Raw genomic sequence first — 18,748 nt, 5'->3', positions numbered from 1 at the left:
GGCAGCATTTGAGGCTGAAAACGAGGCCTTGCTCGGGGCAATGGCCTCGAGTACTCGAGAGAGAAAGTGAGAGAGAAAAAAATGTCTAGTGGAGAAATAAGCAGGAAAAAATGGCACCACAAAAGGGGGAGACTGACGACTGCAAGGCCCGTAGACATTCATTATTAATTCATACTGAAAACAGGAACAGAATATCGGCATCAAAGCCCTCATTTATGGCTGAGGGTGTCAGCTTTAGTACTGTGCTGCGCGGCTTTCAAAAATCCCGTCTGACCTGTTTACATCATTCCCAAGTCTTTATGTGTTTCATTTTAGCAGCATCGTCCGTGGCACCATCATGAAATAAATACAAAACGCGTACAAATGTTCTGCTGCCAGCAGCAAAATCAGAAACTTTGACAGCATTTATTTTCCCCTGGAGCAGCCCAGCTTGCTGGTCGTCTCTGTTTCAGCACAAAAAAAGCAGTCACGCGCCCACAGCAGTCCAGACGTGTTCTCTAATACCCTCTTAATGCACATCAGGTCTAACCAAATGTTAGTGTCGACGCCCAACAGCTGGAAGCTGTCCATAGGGAGGCAGCTCTCAGCAGGAAGCGGTTCCCATTTTCCCCTTGATGGCTGGAACCAGCTCCCATGCAATGTTTGTTCCATTGATTATATGGTCTATACAGTGCTTAAATTGAGCTGGTAGTTTCCGGTGCTCTGCACCAGCACTTAATCATCAACACCAGCACTTTACATGAGCACCGGTTAAGGACACAGTTATTTATGGTAGACACAGGTAGATTAAGTAGAATTACAGGGGACACTCGCACGCCGAGGGCTTACCGGCGTTATCCTGTTGCAGTTGTGGACACCGTTGTAGCTGTTGCTGCCTTTCACTACAACTACCCGCACCCGCTCCGCGGGTGCCGCGTCGCAGCTCTGGTTCGTGAGGCTGTTGGGAGCACGTTTGCTCACAGCCCTTGACAAACACTCGAGGGAGCAGGGTCACGCTCTAACCACCAGCGCGGCCGCTGCAGGGACTCAAAGATCCAGGAGTCCCTGCGTCCCGGCACACCTGCAGACCTCTTGCCCCTCCCACCCCTCGTTCAGAGGGTGGAAAAGAAGCTGAACGCTCCATTCCAGCGGGACACTCGCACGCCGAGGGCTTACCGGCGTTATCCTGTTGCAGTTGTGGACACCGTTGTAGCTGTTGCTGCCTTTCACTACAACTAGCCGCACCCGCTCCGCGGGTGCCGCGTCGCAGCTCTGGTTCGTGAGGCTGTTGGGAGCACGTTTGCTCACAGCCCTTGACAAACACTCGAGGGAGCAGGGTCACGCTCTAACCACCAGCGCTGCCGCTGCAGGGACTCAAAGATCCAGGAGTCCCTGCGTCCCGGCACACCTGCAGACCTCTTGCCCCTCCCACCCCTCGCTCAGAGGGTGGAAAAGAAGCTGAACGCTCCATTCCAGCGGGACACTCGCACGCCGAGGGCTTACCGGCGTTATCCTGTTGCAGTTGTGGACACCGTTGTAGCTGTTGCTGCCTTTCACTACAACTAGCCGCACCCGCTCCGCGGGTGCCGCGTCGCAGCTCTGGTTCGTGAGGCTGTTGGGAGCACGTTTGCTCACAGCCCTTGACAAACACTCGAGGGAGCAGGGTCACGCTCTAACCACCAGCGCTGCCGCTGCAGGGACTCAAAGATCCAGGAGTCCCTGCGTCCCGGCACACCTGCAGACCTCTTGCCTCTCCCACCCCTCGCTCAGAGGGTGGAAAAGAAGCTGCACGCTCCATTCCAGCGGGACACTCGCACGCCGAGGGCTTACCGGCGTTATCCTGTTGCAGTTGTGGACACCGTTGTAGCTGTTGCTGCCTTTCACTAAAACTAGCCGCACCCGCTCTGCGGGTGCCGCGTCGCAGCTCTGGTTCGTGAGGCTGTTGGGAGCACGTTTGCTCACAGCCCTTGACAAACACTCGAGGGAGCAGGGTCACGCTCTAACCACCAGCGCTGCCGCTGCAGGGACTCAAAGATCCAGGAGTCCCTGCGTCCCGGCACACCTGCAGTCCTCTTGCCCCTGCCACCCCCTCGCTTCACGCCCCCACAAAGGAACGCCTTCATCCCGCTGTGCGGGAGCACGCGGGAGCATCGCGGGAGAAGCCCGGGACAAGGGCGGGACCATCTGTGGCCATCAGGGGCCAGAAGAGGCCGGGCGGGGCCACATCTCTTGGCTCTCCCAAGAGGGAGGGCGAATTGCTAGAACATGGCCTCAGGCACAAGAGCAAGTAAATCAAGGAAAACTGCGGGAGACGTTGTCATAGGCACAATGGACCAATTTATTACCCGGGCTGTTTCCATCGTAGAAAAGGAGATAATCCTTGCCGAACGAAGATTATCTCGGGACTCTAGGGGTCTATCTCTTAAGCGCTCATCCTTGGGCGCTCTTGCCTTAGCCCCCAGTCCCGTAAACGTGCCTACTACACCATTGGTCGTAATTGACTCTCCGGACATTGACGAGAGAGTAAGTCGGATCAGGGCAAGCCTCGAAAGGGTAACTACCACTGCACCAGTCATTGCTCAAGACTCAATACATTCAATTCCTCTTGACCAAACTGACCTTTCGCAGGGGGCCCAAAATCGTGATCTTTACTCAGAGACCAATAATGCCCGTAGCCCCTCAGTGCGATCTAATGAAGCCACACAACCTCCCCCCATAGTTGTATCCATCGAAGCTAGCACCCCCTCAGCAGTAGTTCAGGCAACTATCCCTACTGGTAAACCAGCTCTAGGACAAGTTGCACAAAAAAAGCGAAAGCGTCCTGCCAGTCCTCGGAGGGGGGGGTCCCATAAGCCATACAATAAAGTGTGTAGGCAAAATGCGCCCAAAGGGGGTTCTACTACAAACCATGTCCCATACTCAAACACTTCTTCCACCCACACCAGAGATATTGCACCTGAGGGCATACTAGGCACGTTGGCTTCTCTAGGTTCCACCATACCCCCCCAGACTGTGCACACCGACTCAGATGTTGAGAACTTAATCAGGTCCGTGGTGATGCCGCTCGTAGATAAGATAGACAGCCTCACACGTAAATTAGCTGCCCTTGAGCAGTCAATGCTGGACAACTTTTACGCTGTGAAATCACTGGTCAAATTCCATGCTAAGGTGCAGGGTGAAGAAAATGGCGGGCTAAGGAGTGGAGCTGTCACCCTAGTTCCTTCTGAGTCTGTACTTCGCCAAAAACCGCCTGCACCTGGGGAGATCCCTCAGTCACCCCAACCCAATACTGGAACCAGCCCTGTCCCAAAAACTCCCGCTCCCGAGCCCAGCTTGGGCCGCCAAAAGAAAAAAGCCACTACCCAAGCACCAAAGGCACCGAAGGTTAACTTTGCTCCTAATCCCAAGCCTATAGCCCTTAACTCTAACTCAGTAGGAAATTTGCCTGCCACGTCTAATGGAAACGTAACTCCATCCTTTTCCACTCCAGGCAACCAGGCCACGCCTAAACCCTTAGCCAAACCCCTAGCCAAACCTCCGGCCATAACACCAGAAGATAGGGTAAAAAGGCACACACCCAATGCTAGACTCCCCCCTGGTTGTAAACCATATGTGGTAATCTTAACGGGTGTCCCGGAGCTTGAAGAGGGTTCAGTCGAGCTATATTCTGATCTTAAACATAAGACACTCTCCTGGCTCAAAGTAAATAGACCCCTCCCTGGGCACATTGACGGCAGAATAGCCTATGTTCGCCGTGTAGGGTGGATCGGTAATAGACGAAAGGACCTAACTGGGGACTGCGTACTGATCAACTTTAACGATCCCAGAGCAGCAGGCATGATATGTAGCCAGCAGTCGCATTATAACTTTTGCGACATTCAAACTAGAGACTTGGGGTACTTTTACCGCCCCCCTCCTTCATCGAGGCACAAGAATTTCTTGCCAGATGAGGGTAGAGGTGCATGGTTCCCGCGCCACCCAACTCTAGACGTTAGAGCAAGGGCATGGACACCGACACAAGCAGCCCCCCGCAGGGTTGGGGTTGGTGACTTGGCGATAAAGTGGTAACAAATGCCCCCTCACCAAGGGCTATTACACCACGTACAGTTGAGAGGGTCCCCTCCTCACCAGCCAACATTTCTGTGCCTCAACCCATGCCCAACCCCCCTATCCCTTCACCCCCAGGCTACTGGACCGGGCCTATTGAGCCCGTGGATGGAGCACAAATTAACATGACTACACAGGGTGAGGAAGCTGGATGTGTTGAACCTCCAAATTGCCCTACCCTGAAAACCATTAGTTGGAATGTGGCAGGCTTAAACAACAAGTTGGATGCCCCGGACTGGGTGGCCCTCGTTGAGCCCCACGCAGTCTGTGCATTCCAAGAAACGTGGTGCGTGGAACCAAGGCATAGAGTAGGTTATGCTACCTTCTTCGTCCCAGCAGGTATACCAGCTTCGGGAAGAGGGCGCCCATTTGGAGGCCTCCTAGTTTGGGTAGATATAACTTTAGGCTGGAGGGTACACCATCACCCCCAAAAATCTCCAGACCTTATGCGGCTCTCTGTAAAATGCCCAAGGAGAGCCGTTAAGCTGGAGATTTTTAACATCTACACACGTGGGGTTTCAGGGAGGGCTTTGTCACCAACCCTTACTGCTTTGGAGGCAGCCTTAGGGGAGTGCCACAGAGACTCCCTAATCCTGGTTATGGGGGATTTCAACTGCACATTTGAGCCCCTGCTAACCGATGAATCGCTGGACCTACACGATGAAGATTCAAGGAGAGGCGTTCCGTCCCTTGATTTACCTATCGTCAAAAGATGGACACCTAGAGTTGTTCAGCTAAACTCCCTCACACTTGAGTACGGCTTGAGAGCAGCCAACGGGAGAACACGCTCTGACCTAGCGGGGGCTCACACATATAATAGGGTGGGTCACTCATCCAGGATAGATTACATTCTTCTAAATTTCCCCTTGTGGGCACACACGAAGGACATGATAGTCTTACCTTCCCTGGATAGCGATCATAACGCGCTCTCACTATCCCTAACACACTGGTGGAGGGGCAGTGGCTCATCTTATGGAGATCGCGACGTTCCTGAGCAAAGGTCATCGGGGGGGGTGGTCCCCTCAAATTGTCTCAGACGTCTAAGATGGGACAAAGTGGCTATCGACGAAGAAAAATTATCCTGCATCAAAGCCGTCACTGCTGCAGCCTGTGAACTCCTGGAAAGTCAGCCTCTCAGTCCGCCCAGGATTGCAGCCGTGTTTAGCGAGGTTTCGACGTCGATTGGGGATTTGTTCATGGTCAAGTCAAAAAAGGGGAGCAAAAACCTTGACAATCGACAGTGTAAATCAGGCTGGTACTCGTCGGAGTGCCGTGCTGGAAAGAGAGCCCTAATACTGGCAGTAAAGAGCGGTGATCCAACTCTAATAGCTAACAAACGCAAAAGCTACAAATCTGCGCTAAGGGCAGCAAGGAGAGATTGGGAAGATGCCTTTTGGCAGGAACTCCGTGCCGCCAGTGTGGAAAAAAATGCTAAAGGCTTCTGGGACTTATTGCGAAAGAAAAACAGACCCCTAGACACTGTCATCACATGCAATATAACCGAGGAACAGTGGCTTGCACACTTCTCAAAACTGTACACAGCATCTGAAGTAGAAGTAACGGACTTCCCGCTACCACAGATCCTTCGAGGTGATGGGAGTTATGAGGAAAATCTATTTACCAGGAAAGAGGCCGAAATTGCTATAAAATCCTTGGTTCCTCGTAAGGCAGCTGGTCCTGATGGCCTGCCTGGCGACCTTCTCCGCGCAGATCCGGATGATTGGAGTGTACTAATCGCATCTGTACTAAATGCGGCCATGGCAGGGGCCTCCCTCCCTACTTCATGGAAGGCCGCTGAGGTGGTCCCTCTGGAAAAAAAAAGGTTCAAGAGACGATCCAGCTAATTATAGGCCGATTAGCCTGATAGATTGTTCTCAAAAGGTAGCGGGCAAGGTCCTTTTATCTAGAGTTCAGCAATGGGCAGAGGAAAACACGATACTTTCGGACTTCCAGGCTGGGTTCAGAGCTGGCACAGGAACAATAGAACAAGCGCTAAGGCTGCTCATGATTTATTGGAAGACCGTCACGATTGGGAAGGGTACCTTATACCTGGCCTTCATCGATCTCCGAACGGCTTTTGACTTGGTACCCAGAAACAACCTTTGGAAGGTACTTAGCGACCTTGGCATGCCACCCTATCTGCTTCATTTGATCATGAGGTTCCATGAAAAGAACTATGCCCAAATACGCTGGGGGCCAAATGGTCAAAAGACCCCAAAAATAGAAGTGAATAGAGGTGTGCGGCAAGGCTGCGTACTGGCCCCAACCCTATTCTCCCTCTATGTGAATGGGGTGGTGGACTTCCTAACAAAGTTACCAGCAGATGCCCCCCGTTTGGCAGGCCGTCTAATCCCTACCTTGCTCTTTGCTGACGATACTTTATTACTGTCAAAATCCCCAATGGGCCTCCAGCAGCTCCTTACTGGATTTGACGATTTTTGTAAGCAAAGAGGTCTCTGTATCAATACAGATAAAACAAAATATCTCATTCTGAATCCCCCGCAAAAACTCGGACCCCCTCCCACACTGGGGTCCGTTGCACTGGAAAGGACTAAGACGTTCGACTACCTGGGCATCCGGCTGGTGGACTCCATGAAATGGGACTGTCACTTGACCAAAATGTTATTGAGTTTGAAAAGAGTGACCGGGGCCTTGTTGAAAGAGCAGAGAGCAGCTTCTACAAAACCAATAGCGGCAGTAATGGACATTTATTCGGCTAGAGGAGTAAGCGCAGTACTCTACGGGGCAGAGCTCTGGGGGATGTCAAATATGAAAGAGCTAATTCGAGCGGAGAACACCTTCCTGAGAAGTCTAATGTCTCTTGGCCCATCTGTCCCCATCTTACCTTTACAACTGGATATGGGCTGTCGGGCGATCGAAGACCAAGCAAAGTTACGTCCCCTGTTACTGTGGGCCCGCATCTGGAGAGTACCTGAGCTCTCAAGCTATGCGGATGGCCTTCGGGAAATAATCAAATCCCCGGGTTGGGCAAAAATAAAATGGCTAAAGGACATCAAGGCCCTACTTGCCAACCTGGGGCTGGAAGAAGCGTGGCACCAACAGACAGCCCCGCCCAAATCCACGATAAAAAACCTTTATTGGCAGTGGGTGGTAAACAGAAGAAACTCTTCGACAACGACATGCAAATCGACTAGAAACTTCTTGGAGATCAAAGATGTCCCTATCAGAGAATTGTATTTGGATATTATCTCTGTCCCATGGGAAAGATCATTGTACTTTAAATTCAGATTAGGTCTTCTCCCTGTAATGGAGCTCACATGCCGCTGGAAAATCCCTTACCAGACTGCTCCATGGTGCCCCTTTTGCCCTCAGCGGCGTGAATCTGTCCCTCATTTGTTATTCGAGTGCCCTGCCTACAAGGTTCCTCGCACGAAATTGATGAAACCGATGTGTCTCACCTTGGGCACCAGACATTGCAATGTGGCACTAAGAATACTACTTACAGACACTCGTACATTTTTTGCATGCGCCACCTCGAAATACCTTGGGTGGGCATGGCGGATCCGGTCAAAAAGACTTAGGCAAATTGTTTAATCTCGATTTTAAATTTATGGCCCGTTATTGGCCTATCTTTTTTAGGTAATTTATTTAATCCCCCTAACAGAAATGGCAGGGAAAAAAAAAAGCTGATTCCTAGCACGTAGGGGTTTTTATGCTTTTTATCTAGCAATGTTAAAAATTGAATTTACTATGTATGTATGCTTTTTAAGATATTTTTTATGTCGAAATAAAGCCTATTTGACTTGACTTGACTTGAGAATTACAGGATGTCAAGCTGATGCCGAGATTCGAACCTGGCTCCCTAGCTCCAAGAAGTCGACAGCGCTGGCCATTACGCCACCTGCTCTCTTGCTTTCCCGGTTAGTAGTTGGTTTTGTATTAGGCAGCAGACAGCGCCAACAGGACCCCTTAGCGCGATCGGTTTCACTTTTGCCCACTGTCCATCCTCAGCTTGTATTGTCCCCCGTCTGTATCGTCCCCTGTCTGTATCGTCCCCTGTCTGTATCGTCCCCTGTCTGTATCGTCCTCTGTCTGTATCTTCCACAGTCTGTATCTTCCCCTATCTGCATCTTCCTATGTCTGTCTCAAGGGATTCAGTCATTGGTCATTTGCTTCTTATGCTGAAAAACGACTATTGAAAATAACCCACAGAAAACGTCTGCTCCACTTCTTGGCACTGTGTTTCCTATTGCACGTTTGGACAGCACCCTGTAATAGTTCACCTCCGCTCGAGATCAAAAGTTAGAATTTTGTAGTGTTTTACGCATTTGTATATACCGAAAGGACAACGGGACGCATACCCGAAGGGGCGCATCCTTGCAAAAACAGAGCAGAGTGCCCAGGTTTGAGAAATAATCAGGACTTTCACAGCGGGGATCAGATGCAGAACAGCGGACCATGCCTTGGGTTTCAGGACACGTCCTGGGAAGTAATGTATCCCTTCAGCCTGCCAAGCATATGATCCTAGACTTGTGATGGCGGTCACAGGACAGCGGCGCTCCGAGGGAAGTCAGTCGCACAGAGCTCCCTAATGAAACCCACGTTCAATATCGGGGGCTGGAGATATCCTTTGAAGATGATGGTGTGAATAGAGCCTCCCACCCCCCAAAAAACAAGCACTGGCATAGCGAATAGGTCTCACCTTTGGGACCTTATAAGTGTTTAGCCATACAATGGTTGATATTGTTGCACCAAGGATATTGTGCTGCATAACTAATTACTTATAAGGTCCCAAAAGCGATACTTATTGGCTATGCCAATGCTTGTTTTGTTTTGTTTACAAATTAACCATTGGTTTTATGTAGCGCAAACACTCCACCTTATGGCCACTGCAAAGCACTCTGAAATACGCAATGTATGTGGGTATGCCGTAGACAGTGGAGTCCTACAGAAAGGCAGACACACACTCCTCCACCCCTAGATCAAGTGCCCAGAACAGACTCATGGTTCTGCAAAACGTGCTCTGCATCAAGCAGACTGCATGCACAGGAACTGGTCCTGAAGCAAGAGCCATCATGTGAAGCCTGAGGACAGAGAAGGCGTTTGGATCTGCAGTACATGTATACATGTCATAGAGGAGCTTCTACTGAACATGTACAGATTAAGGTCTAGGCTCTCAAGTGCATGGGGGAGGCGGGTTCTTGTAGCACATGCAATAACATGATGCACGTACACAGGGGCGGGGGATCAACTGCACTAGTGTCCATACATCAAGAGATTATCTCTGTTAGCTGGAAAGATCAAGCAGTGAGTTAGATGCCCAATGCAGACCACTGCTGTGACCTCCAGGTTATGAGGCTGAATATTGGAAAGACTTCTATTCCTCAAACCAGCCGAGGTAGTAAACTGAGTACCATGACATTGGGTAAAAGTAACACCCCCTAGTAACAGGGCTTAAGAGCCCAAGTGACAAGTGGCACTATACACACCACCATTAAAGTAATGGGGTGACCCATAAGGTACTGGACCTGGGTATCAATCGATATTAAACAACAATTGTCCAAGACCTCTATAGTTAAATAAATTGAATCTATCAATAATCAATCCCTAATCCTATAAATTTAGAGCATATACACATTAGTCAGCTCCATCCACTGTATGCATGTATTCATAAAAACATATAAAGACAACAGCATCCACTTCCAATTTAAGGACAATATTTTAATTTATTGTCTCAACATCAAAAAAATTGTATCCATAATTCAGTTTATAAATCAATACAAAATACTGGTTGCCCCAAACAGAGCTTGCAGCATAGCAAAGGGTGTCATAAGATGTGTGAAGTGATTAGAAAAGAAAGGAGAAAATTCAAAGAAGTGACATAAAATTCAAAATGATTTTTTTATATGTAGGGCAGTAACGGATCCACATTCAACCGTTCTGCATAACCTACCAAACATTGATGCCCACACACCTAGAAGAGGACTGAAGGATTGGAACTATCCGTTTTATGTGGGAATTATCACCTCCTTTACTCCTATATGGGGTCATCCAAAAAATCCCTCTCTGCCCCGTTTCTAATGTCCTGATGAAGACTCGCATGGCCCAGGCTCAAATAACCGCAAGGCCCTAAGACGAGTCGAAACGTCGGCGCTCTATATAATAAATCTGGACCACCTTTTTTTTCTCTCTATAATTATGTGCAGATATTGATGACATATAATTTGTCTCTAATTAACTATGAGAGAGTGTTTTTTGGACTAATCGAGTGGCTAGGCTATGCAGAACGGTTGAATGTGGATCCGTTACTGCCCTACATATAAAAAAATCATTTTGAATTTTATGTCACTTCTTTGAATTTTCTCCTTTCTTTTCTAATCACTTCACACATCTTATGACACCCTTTGCTATGCTGCACGCTCTGTTCGGGGCAACCAATATTTTGTATTGATTTATAAACTGAATTATGGATACAATTTTTTTGATGTTGAGACAATAGATTAAAATATTGTCCTTAAATTGGAAGTGGATGCTGTTGTCTTTATATGTTTTTTTGAATACATGCATACAGTGGATGGAGCTGACTAATGTGTATATGCTCTAAATTTATAGGATTAGGGATTGATTATTGATTGATTCAATTTATTTAACTATAGAGGTCTTGGACCACCATACACACCACGGCATAGCATGGGATCTGTGCTCCATGTTTACAGGGAGGGGCCCAGCAGTATGCTATACTTAACGTAAGCCCTGCTTTGTGGAGGTAGAAGATGCTAAATCCATCCTCATGCTCACGCATTTACCTCGTGATACCAGTGTTGTGCAATAGTTTATGCCCCAGTGGCGCTACAGTAAGAATCAGTGAATCAACAGCTTTGTTGCATAGACAAAACGCAGTTTTTAGTTTTCTTTCACCTCTGAAATCTGTCTGCTGAAATCAATCCCACTCAGGCCTCCTTTCTTAAATGCAATTCCATACTCACATTTTTTCAGCCAGTATACAGGAACGGGTAGGCAATGAGTTTGTACAAAATTAAAAGTACTTTCTTCTGTCTGCCCTCCTCTTTCTCTGTTCTCACCTCATACATGATTTGTTTCATTCATATAGATCCACACACTTCTTCCGGTGTCCTGAAAGGTTTCCCCTTCCTTGTGGCCTTTCACAAGCTTCTTTTGTGGGTCGTCTTCTCTTTTTCTTGAAGGTCACCTCTCTTGCTTCTTTAATCAACATGTTTCTCTTCACTAATTAATGCCGTTGAGACCTGGATTTTGTGTCCCTATCTGTGTCTAGATTTACCTAAAATGCCGATCCCGTCTTTCTACCACAGGCACTAGATTTCTCACCCCTTCAATTTCCTTTTTTCCTTCTGCCAGTAACTATAAGTTTTGCATTCAATTCTTATCTTACTTTCGGCAAATATTTTTTTTTGTTACTCAAATCTAAATACTGCAATTATTTTAGCACCAAAACAATATGTACTTCTTTCTTTGCTCCCCTGAATTGTTACTTCAAACTCTGGTTCTTCCTATAGAATCAAGGGTTGACCTTGGTAAGCACAAATATTAAAGCACAATAGTTTATTTGGCTTTCCATCAAGGGAGGGGAACACCCATGGAAACTCCTGAACATTGCTCATATGCCAGTCAGGCACTGTTGCTCAAAGGATGAATGCTTCATCTGTAGAACTCTTTATCCTATATACATATAGCATGTCATCATATTATTGAAGTTGCCTTAGACTTTTAAGTACAACAATAACCTTGAAATAATCTTTCTTATGTAAGGAAAACTGACTGCATAGCGTTGAGAATGCCATTTTGAGACTGCAGTGTATCAAAAATATACACAAAGTCACAAACATGAGAATGAAGTCAAAAATGGAAATACATAAAAATAGTAATGCACTGGTGAACTCTCTTTGGGCTGTATTGAGTTCTTTAAGAAAGTCATAGACTTTTATCAAGTAGTTAAATGGCATTCCTGGAGCTAACCTAACAGTTGATGATTGTCATAGAGGGTAATCATGGATTTTCAAAGATGCTGATTCAGAGGAGAAGTGTGTGCTCAAAGTAACCTATTACATTAATTGAAACCTATGTGATGAGATGTGGGACATGGTTGACAGTGCAGCTGCTGCTCCTTCACCCTTACACATAGAGGGGTAACAGCCTTGACCAAGACAAGACATATCAAACAGCACAAGCTTTCCAAAACACTGCCCCTGCACACAGCCACTGGAGAACCCCATTTGATTTTCGGTCGATCTTACCCAACAGCACAACTGTCTGCTGGTAAAAGACTTATTGTGGACTTAAAAAGAACATACAGAGGCTTGGAGCCTGCCCATTGGTTACCATTAGTTGGCTTTCCTGTAACCCTCCTTTGCCTGCTTCTTATTTGTTTCCTAACTTGTCAATCTTGTGTTTGTCCCACCCATGGCGAATAGCCTCGTTGCCATCTCCTTTGATTGCCTGGCTTCTATGTTTATTCTGCTTACTTTTCATGCACTACTTTTGTTTTTTTTGTTAAGCACTCCACAAGAGTGCATGGGTTTTCCAGCTGTTACCCTTATAAACGTCTCTCCCCCTGTAATCTGTGTCGCTCACTGATTCCTGTGTTATTCTCCTCACCCCCTCCCCGTTGCTTTCACCCCATATGCTTCTCCCACCGCTCCAAGTTACTCTCTCGCCTCTCAGCTCCGTACTCCACCTTCTGTCTCCCCTGTCCTCCATATTGCTTCCCCTAACCGCCCTCCTTCTCCGTCATCTATTGCTTCTCCTTCCCATCATGCCCTCTGTATTGTTTCTGTCCAGCACCCTCTGAGTTTCATCCTCCACTAGTGTCCTCCTTTTCTGCAGCCTGTTGTGTCTCCTCCCCCGACGCCCTGTGTGTTGCTTGCCCCCACCCGAGCCCTCCTTCTCTGTCACCCATTGCTTCTCCACCCCACCACCTGCATTGCTTCCTCCACCCTCCGTGTTGCCACACCCATGCCCTCTATATTGCTCATCACCACTCGTGCCCCTCATGTTGCTCACCGCCCCCACGCTTCAAATAAACCTCTTTGTGCATTTTTCTTTTGATTTTATGATCCAAACTCAATCAGCAAATAAAACCAAAAACAACAGCAGAAATGTCATCTTGTTTGCATGTGTGGTGTGTAAGCCTACAGAATAACACAGCCGGACGTATTTTGGGCTTTTTTTCTTATTTATCCATGCTGCACGACATTGAGGGCATTGAAACCAATGCCAAAGATATTAGGTCTCAAAGGTGGAACCCATTGGATTTACCATTGCTTGTTGAGACATGCAGTCCAAGTGCACAGTGCAGTAGCCACTAGAATGAGACTAATACTTTGAGAGATATCTGGGGACGAACTCTTCTAATCATGAATTTTAACCCCAGAAACAATGCGCAAAACACTCTATCTCGAAATGGTGCTCGTGCTGAAGGGTGGCCATCTATTGCTACCCCAACTGAGAACAGGAACCCCTAGCAGTGTATTTTTATCAACAACAAAAAATTCAGCCAAACAAGAGGAATTTCAAATATGTTTGACAATCACCCACGGTTCATACCGTTCATAGTTCACGGCTTATTAAAAGTTTAAGAATAGTTAACTATGATGCAGCTTTTTTAAATGTATTGGCAATAATCAATGGAAAACCCCATTCACTTGGCAACACATAGCAGACATTAAATATTGCCAGTGATGATTGAAGTCAATGACAGACAAGTATAGTAACCAGAATAAAAAGAGTACTCACCCTGGCCGTATTGGTTGGATCCTCTAAGAGTGAAGGGAGCCCAAATACAATAATAAGCTGGAGAAAGAATGGGAAAACGGATTTTAAAATGAATTTTGTCAAGAATTTAAATTCGTATATATTATGCATATGACAATTGTATACCCATAAATATAGCAAAAACCTGGGACCACCCTACATGTAGGTCCCACCTTTAATAGCAAGGATATGAGCCTGCTTGTTGCGCCCCAGGCCAGAGCACTACGGTATTACAGAAGGAGCTTTAAATGGTAGTGAGGTGCTCCCGGTAATATGGATCGGACAGCACAAAATGTCTGCCCTCCTAATCTCAAGGAAAGGGGTGTTTTCTCATTTGCGTGGGAGTGCGGATCCAAGTAAACAAGGGAATACCGTTACCCCTGTGCGTGCGCCGTATTACAGATGTGGGCACAAGTGCAAAGAAGCTATCAGGAGGTGCACTGACTTTATACCACATACAAGGTCACCCACAGTGAGGGCTCCCTCAGGAGTGGTATGGGAGCGCCATGGACACCCCAAGCATCCCACAGCAAGCAGACTCAGCCCCCGACTGCAGACACCTGGGGGGGATCCCACACCTCCCATGAAACTGAAGCTCGACTCCCACCTCCAGTAAAAGGAGGAACAGCATTACAAACAGCTGCTCTGCCTTTGTTTAATACACTGTTCTCATTACAGGGGCATGTTTGCACCTGCACTGAGAGCAGTGTCATTGGGTGAGTAATCCTGATCTGAGCTAGGCACACTCAATGGCGGATGCAGAGCAGCAATATGTGCCTGGCATGTAGCAGGGTTCCAGGGAGCTAGGTGTAGGAACCATGGATTGTTTTAGCGTCCTGATTCAATACACATTTTGGCTTTTCATAGCCACGGAAATATAATACACATGGGTGAAACGATTTAAATGTTCGTCATTAAACATTCACAGATTGCCTAGAACAGCTGAGTATTTGTAAAACATTTCCCAGTTTTTCTTTTCACGTTTTGTGTTTCTGAGAGGTGTGAGCTCCCCACCAATGGCTGGAGAGCCCCTTGTAAGGTGAAGCTGACCCATGGCAAAGGCACTGTGGAGCACATGGCAGCTTCTAAAACAGTTCAGGAAGTTCAAGGTTTCTGCAGGGAGAGAGGGCTCCGAGAAGTCAACGAGCATTGGTGACTGGGTGGAAACTCTTCCCACTGACCCTGAACTGGTGTTGCACAACTACCTGTCTTCAATATCTGCTTTCGTCAGAAATAGTTGAGTAACCTTCAGGGCACAGGTTAAAATCCAAGCACAGTCACTGCTGCACATGCGTGGTTAAGGCAAATGCGGTCTAGTGTTCGGAATGGGCAGGGGAAGAGGAGTGTCGCGAAGCGGACACGGATAGGTAAGTGGGGCTTAGGCTGGGTTTGGAGGGGTTTGTGGTAGTTTTGAGAGGTGGTGCTGGTTCAAGATAGTTTTATGGGATGGTGGAGGGTTTGAGATTGTTTTATGGGGTGGTGGGGGCTTGGGGTAGTTTTAAGGTATGGTGGGGGTTGAGGATAGTTTTAAGGGATGGTGGGTGTTCAGGGTAGTTTTAAGAGATGGTGGGGGTTTGTAGTTTTATAAGGTGGTGGGGGTTCGGGGTAGTTTTAAGGGATGGTGGAGGTTCGGGATAGTTTTTAGGGGTCGGGGTAGCTTTTAGGGGTGAGGGTTCAGTGTTGTTTTAAGGGGTGGGCGGTTCTGTGTATTTTTCAAGGGTGGTGGGGGTTCAGGGTAGTTTTCAGGGGTGGGGGTTCGGGGTCGTTTTTAGGGGTGTTGGGGTTCTGGGTAGTTTTTAGGGGTCGTTTTTAAGGCTCAGGGAGGGGGTGGGGATAGTTTTTAGGGATTAGGGGAGGGTGGGTCATTTTTTGGGCTCAGGGGGAGGTGGAAGGGGGTGGTAACCTTAGCCACGCATACTCCTTCACCATGCAGGCCATTACCACAAAAAACAGTGGTAAAGGCATGCGTGGTAAAGCAATGCATGGTTAAGATGTGGACCTTATACAGACCGCGGTGTTTAGGTATGTGGGGTTGAGGAACTCATTGTTCCATCATACAATCCACTATTACATGCGGTCCGGCTGGTTGAATCCCATCGAACCAAGACTACATTGTCTCACACGGTAAAATAAAGTCACCATCTATGAGATAAGCATCCACGGCCTGTGGAGAGAGTTACGGTGGGGCAGGAAGGTGGGGCGGGGGAGGGGCAGGGTGGGGGGTGCTAAAAACCCGAATATGGATAATGGGAGGTAAGTAAATAATTTAATAAATAAAACGAATTTCCTAGCGTGCCCTGCATCGCAAAATGCGATGCAGTGCGCGCTACGAAATTCGTTTTATTAATTACATTGTTTACTTACCTCCAATTATCCCTATTCCGGTTTTTAGCACCCCCCCCCCCCACCATGCCCCTCCCCCGCCCCGCCTTCCTGCCCCACCGTAACTCCCTCCATGGGCTGTGGCTGGAGATAAGGAAAACGCTGACTGCAGATATCAGTTATAGGGTTTGATTCCCCAGTGAGGAAAATGATGTGGGTGGTTCAAGTCCTTCGCACTTATAGGCCTTTATAGAGTTCAGTGGGTGGTTCGAGTCCCCTATTGTTCCAGTGATTTTGCAAGACATGTTAGGGGTCCTGTGCCAGCAAAAATAGTTGTTCTACTGAAAGTGCTGTCAGACTAATTATCTGCAGGGCCGGACTGGGAACCAGAACCGGCCCTGGCAAAGTGCTCGGGCGGCTCCCCCTCCCCAGTAGTGGGGAGAAGGGTGGAGGAGGTGGGGAGGTGCCGCCGATCTCTTTGCCGGGGCCGGTTTTTGACCGATTTTGTGACAGGGCCGATTTTGCAGCTCTGTTATAAAAACGGCCCCCAGGGGCTCCAAACCGGCCCCCCGCCCGTGCTGCGCACCAGGGGATTGCCCGGTGCCCGCAATGGCCAGTCCGACCCTGATTATCTGGAAGTAGCGTAGCCGACCCTACCACCAGGCATGTTATGAAGAAAAAGGACCTGCAGGCAGGCATCTTTCTAAATCAGTGGCATGAACATACTACAGACAAACACGATGTACAATGGCCCGAAATAGAATCCTTTGACAAAGCGAAGTTGGGTTATTTGTAACAATGTTTAATGCCTAGGGGTAGAGAAGGAAAGATTTGATTGTTAGAATATGAGGCCTTACATTTTTGGGATGAGCATGCACGATCCAGAAACTATGTGGTTCCCTTGGAGGAAACAGAAAGGGGAAAAGCGCAAGCCTATGAAAAGAAAAAGAATGAAGAAAAACTGGTAGAGATAGATCGATAAGCGGAAATGACGGCTCATAAAGAGTGTGTTCATTAACCCATAGTTCAAGCATCAGTTGTCCATTGAGCTCCCAGCAGTGACGAGGACCCCCTGATAGAACATATACTAACTAATAGTCCCTGGGCTCTTCCTTATACCCGGGCAGGATCAGTGCAGCAGCAAAGCCAACATCCTTCTCATACTAACCCAACCCTTGAAGCTGCACCCCCTCATGAACCATTATTGGAGGTAGAATGGATAATGATGAATCAAGAAGACTTAGATCAGATACTCAGATGACCAAAGAAGAACAGGGAAGGGTACAACACATGTATCATGCCATAATGAAAGGGGGTTAAAAGGTCTATGGTAACCGTTTCCCCACCAATTTTAACTTTAGGATGAAGCACCACCTACTGTGAATGGTGTTTTACCAAATGTATTATGTGAGTGAGAATTGGTCTATAACTCACCCTCAAAGTGATGGCTACTCTAAATGTTTCCAACTCCAAAATGCTAAAGACATTGAGGCCCATTTAAAAGATACTCATTTACCCATCCCGGACCAGACGGCCTATCTATTGACGTTTACCAAATTGGCAAACTAGATATTGGTTCAAATAGATGAATGTGAGCGCCATGCCCATTCAACAACAAAAAGATAAGGAACAATCATCCTCCCAAGATAATGTAGTACAGACAGTAACCCCCTTGTGCGTTACGCTCAGTAAAGCCCTGCCACTGAGAGAAGTATGAGGCTTTGAGGCGGCAAATACAACTATGTATGGTCACGTGCCAAACTTACTCACTTTGGCACTGAGTACACTGACATATGAGATAACACGGGGGAATGAGATTCCCAGACAGAACGCACATTGAGGGTCACCCCAATGACATTGGATGATATAGAACAGATGTTTAGCATCATTTTACTTGCTGACTTATGGTCAAAATTGAGGAAGGAAGATAGCGCAGAATTTGAAATAGATTGGAACTCCTTGGTAAATGAAGAAAAGGACAGGTGGGCCTGGATTGAACCCCATGGGGATATTTGGGAATTAGCTGGTTGCTTAGTAAAGAGATTAAAAAGGATTGTGCCCTGCAAGGAGATGGAGTGGCATAGCCTTATAACATACAAACAGGAGCCTGAAGAGAAGGTGTCAGCCTATTTTTCTAGGATGCAAAAGTCTTGCAGGACTCATAGCAGGATTCCGATGGACATGGAAAATGCACAGTTCGCCTTGAGTAGCTGTTTTGTGAGTGGCTTGAGGGACCGATATAGGTTGGCTTCACAGACTTATGAACCTACATGGGGACATAAGACTTTGGCAGAGGTGCTGACCCTGGCTCAGCATTATGATAAATTAGAGCAGGAGGATGATAAGATGATGAAGGAGAAGAAACAGAGGAAGTTAAAACAATGTACTAATACAACAGACAGAACATTATCAAAATAGAAGAAGAGGAAGAGGGAAGGGGGATCAGATGAGGACCAGTTCAGCCCTCCTGGACTAGGAAACACACTTCCTCCAGGTACATGCTAACTGTGGTAGCCCTGACCATTGGGTTTGAGAATGCTTACACCCTCGCACACAGAGAGGGAGGGATAGCAGAAGGGGCTGTGGCATA

At 47.5% G+C, this 18,748-nt stretch overlaps 1 protein-coding gene across 1 annotated transcript in view; it reads right to left on the bottom strand.

Annotated features, from left to right (window-relative positions):
• MAP2 (microtubule associated protein 2) overlaps positions 1–18,748 on the bottom strand; it is a 1,129,470-nt gene that overhangs the window by 1,018,659 nt on the left and 92,063 nt on the right. The window contains exon 2 of the mRNA XM_086955531.1: positions 13,819–13,875. The gene's annotated coding sequence lies outside the window, so the exon portion shown is untranslated. The remainder of the gene's footprint in view (positions 1–13,818; positions 13,876–18,748) is intronic.

Source organism: Lissotriton vulgaris, chromosome 2_1, assembly GCF_964263255.1.
Source record: "Lissotriton vulgaris chromosome 2_1, aLisVul1.2, whole genome shotgun sequence".
Classification (NCBI taxonomy): Eukaryota; Metazoa; Chordata; class Amphibia; order Caudata; family Salamandridae; genus Lissotriton; species Lissotriton vulgaris.
The sequence above is the reverse complement of the archived record's forward strand: the minus strand, read 5'-3'. Positions and strand labels throughout refer to the sequence as shown.